The sequence below is a fragment of the Macaca fascicularis genome, chromosome 5 (assembly GCF_037993035.2).
Source record: "Macaca fascicularis isolate 582-1 chromosome 5, T2T-MFA8v1.1".
NCBI lineage: Eukaryota > Metazoa > Chordata > Mammalia > Primates > Cercopithecidae > Macaca > Macaca fascicularis.
In genome coordinates, this window is record NC_088379.1 from 155,943,284 (window position 1) to 155,947,544 (window position 4,261).

Sequence of the window (4,261 nt, forward strand, 5' to 3'; positions counted from 1 at the left end):
TCTAGGCTGCAGTAAGCCATGAAGGCGCCACTGCACTCCAGCCTGGGTGACACGAGACTCTGTCTCAAAAAAAAAAGAGATGAGGCTAGAGAGGTGGGAGGGACCACTGTAAACCTGGCTTTGGACTTTCAGACTGGACTCTACTCTGAAGGCAACCTGCTGCCTTTAGAGGATTTCAATCAATAACATAACAGGATTTCACTGGCCCCTTAAGAAAATCCCGGCCGGTTGGGGTGGCTCACGCCTGTAATCCCAACACTTTCGGGGGCCAAGGCAGGCAGATCACCTGAGGTCGGGAGTTCGAGACCAGCCTGACCAACATGGAGAAACTTTGTCTCTATTAAAAATACAAAAAATTAGCCGGGTGTGATGGCGCATGCCTTTAATTCCAGCTACTCAGGAGGCTGAGGCAGGAGAATCGCTTGAACCTGGGAGGCGGAGGTTGTGGTGAGCCGAGATCGCGCCATTGCACTCCAGCCTGGGCAACAAGGGCGAAACTCTGTCTCAAAAAAAGAAAATTACTATCAGCTACCCAAGCCCCACTATATATTTGGGTAGAATCATCCATTATATAGAACTGATGGAGTGCAGTGTTTACATTATTCTGTAATTTGGATTTTAAAGATGAAAAATTGTGTGGGATGAGATGATTAACATATTTTCATTGCAGAAGGAGGCTTAGTTTTAGGCTTTTTTCCTCAGAATGTTGAGAAACCAAAGATTAAGAAAAATGTCATCTTGGGCCAGATGCGGTGGCTCACACTTGTAATCCCAACACTTTGGGAGGACAAGGCGGGTGGGTCACCTGAGGTCAGGAGTTCAAGACCAGCCTGGCCAACATGGTGAAATCCCAGCTCTACTAAAAATACAAAACTTGTATTTTTAGATACACTATCTTTAGTGAGGAGCTGTGTATAAGTATTATTTAACTGTTAAGCAAATACTTGAAACATATTTGGAAGATTCATGTTGCTGTGTGTGGCACATCATCCTACAAAACTGGTGTGACACAGTCCTAGAAAAATATATGGTTGCCTTTGTCATACATGCAGCCAGCCTCAAATATAGAAAATGACATCTTGAAGCTGTAATTCCCCAATTCTGTGGGTCTTAATCTTGAGTCATTAGATTCACCTGGAACCTTAAGCATCACCTGATAGAGTTTATAAATGCTAACACCTGATAGGTGCAGCACCAACATAATACGCATGGAGGTCTTGGAATCATTTACCAAGAAGGTCCTGAGCACAGAAGTTGGTGAGATGGCAAAGCAATATATGGAGAAAAGCCTTTTGGTTCCAGACCATATGATCACACGCCTAATGATGTCCGAGCTGGAGAATAGGCCTGGCCAGCACTGGCTCCTCGATGGTTTTCCTAGGACATTAGGACAAGCCGAAGCCCTGGACAAAATCTGTGAAGTGGATCTAGTGATCAGTTTGAACATTTCATTTGAAACACTTAAAGATCATCTCAGCCGCCATTGGATTCACCCTCCTAGCGGAAGGGTATATAACCTGGACTTCAATCCACCTCATGTATATGGTATTGATGATGTCACTGGTGAACCATCAGTCCAGCAGGAGGATGATAAACCTGAAGCAGTTGCTGCCAGGCTAAGACAGTACAAAGATGTGGCAAAGCCAGTCATTGAATTACACAAAAGCCGAGGAGTGTTCCACCAATATTCTTCTGGGACGGAGACGAACAAGATCTGGCCCTACGTTTATGCACTTTTCTCGAACAAGATCACACCTATTCAGTCCAAAGGCGCATATCGACCCTGCCCAGTGGAAGAACCAGGAAGATGTGGTCGTCCATTCAATTGAGTGTGTAGTATTGATGCTGTGTCCAAATTAGAAGCTAGCTGAGGTAGCTTGCAGCATCTTTTCTAGTTGAAATGGCAAACTGATAGGAAAACAAATGAGTAGCAAGAGTTCACGAAGAGGCCCTCCTCTGCCTTTCAAAAGGTCACCTACACATGTTTAAGGTGTCTCTGCACATGTCTCAAGCCCTTCACAAGAAAGCAAGTACAGTGTGGGAATCCTCAAAAAGCATGGGAAGTCTAAGTATTTAGCTACATAAATGTTGTAAGATCATATCTTATGTATAGAAGTAATAAGATCGTTGGAATTACTGGACAAATTGAATAGTTAAGGTTTCTATTCAGGACAATAAAGTGTATTTTGAAAGTGTTGCTAACTATCGATGCTGACAGGGTCTCACTCCTATGAGTGACCCAAACATATTATAAATAGGTAGTAAAGGGAATGCAGCCGGTGGGGTTGAGCAGAATGTTATACTAGCTGTGCCTGGACTGAGTATAACAGCTTTATGATTATGGGAAAACAAAATCTTTATTTTTTTTTCTGTTCCAAAGATTCATCCTATGGGGTGGCCATAAAGTATAGAATTAGACACTAACATTTTGTCATTCATTATAACATAATATCAATAAACCATTTGTTAAAATAAATAAATAAATAAATAAATGCTAATACCCAAGTCGATCACATCAGAATTTCAACTGGGACCCAGACAGATATCAGATATCAGTGTTTTTTTTGTTTTTGTTTTTTTTAAATATAGCTTTCTAGGTAATTCTTTTTTTTTTTTTTTTTTTTTTTTTTTTGAGACAGAGTCTTGCTCAGCCGCCCAAGCTAGAGTGCAGTAGTATGATCTCGGCTCACTGCAACCACCGTCTCCCAGATTCAAGCGATTCTCCCATCTCAGCCTCTGAGTAGCTGGGATTACAGGAACCCACCATCACGCCTAGTTAATGCTTGTATTTTAATAGAGACAGGGTTTCACCATGTTGGCCAGGTTCGTCTTGAACTCCTGACCTCAGGTGATCCGCCCACCTCAGCCGCCCAAAGTGCTAAGATTACAGGTGTGAGCCACTGCACCCAGCCAAAGTTTATTTCTAAATCAAAATGTGGTTAGTAGGCTGGGCACGGTGCTCACATTTGTAATCCCAGCATTTTGGGAGGCCAATATAGGTGGATCCCTTGAGGCCAGGAGTTCAAGACCAGCCTGGCCAACATGGTGAAACCCTGTCGCTACAAAAAATCCAAAAAATAGCTGGGGCTGGGGGCAGTGGCTCACGCCTGTAATCCCAGCACTTTGGCAGGCAGAGGTGGACGGATCCACCTGAGGTCAGGAATTTGAGACCAGCCTGGCAAACACGGTAAAACCTCATCTCTACTAAAAATGCAAAATTTAGCCAGGTATGGCCGCACATGCTTGTAATCCCAACTACTCGGCAGGGTGAGGCAGGAGAATCACTCAAACCGGGGAGGCGGAGGTTGCAGTGAGGCAAGATCAGGCTGCTGCACTCCAGCCTGGGCAACAGAGTAAGACTCTGTCTCAAAAAAATAAATAAATAAAATAAAATAGAATAAAATAAAATTATCCAGGCATGGTGGCGCACCCTGGTAATCCCAGCTACTCATGAGGCTGAGACACAAGAATCACTAGAAGCCAGGAGGCGGAGGCTGCAGTGAGCTGAGATCTCGCCACTGCACCTCAGCCTGGGTGACACAGCAAGACTCTGCAAAAAAAAAAAAAAAAAAAAAAGAAAAGAAAAGAAAAAAGGTGTGGTTAGTAAACAAGAAATTATCATTTAGGAAAATGTACTCTAATTTCCAGAATCTAAATGAGATTAATGGAAGTTCCATGATCAGCAACTACAGAAAAAATTATATTATGTTGTACAGTAAAATTAGAAGGTCTTTATTCCTCTGCCAAATTAAACCTTTTAAAATAGGTTGTTAGATCATTTTACTTAGTGTTTAAGCTTTACAAAATATATATTTCACTTATGTCATTTTAACTAGTTGAGAAAAATCTGATGCAGAAAGTAACACATAGCAGTACTGATCTAGTTTTAGTTCCATGAGTCATAATCGTAGAAGCTCGGAAGACGAAAAAAAGAGAGAGAGAGAGAGAGAAAATCTATTGAATTGAGGCCTTGGAAAAATGAGGTAAGACTAACTTAAATGGAAACAAGTTTGGTAAGCCACCTCCAGACTATAGTACACGTTTATTACATTCAGCCTTTGTGTTGTGTTCTTTACAGATGGATGAGAATTAAGAAAAGAATATAGGCTGGGCGCGGTGGCTCATCACGCCTGTAATCCCAGCACTTTGGGAGGCCGAGGAAGGCAGATCACCTGAGGTCAGGAGTTCGAGATCAGCCTGACCAATATGATGAAACCCCGTCCCTATTAAAAATACAAAAATTAGCCAAGCGTGGTGGCAT

At 42.4% G+C, this 4,261-nt stretch overlaps 1 pseudogene; it reads left to right on the forward strand.

Moving 5' to 3' along the window:
- Nucleotides 1-1,250: 1,250 nt before the first annotated feature.
- On the forward strand, nt 1,251-1,912 carry LOC102126279 (adenylate kinase 4, mitochondrial pseudogene; annotated as a pseudogene).
- Nucleotides 1,913-4,261: the final 2,349 nt, after the last annotated feature.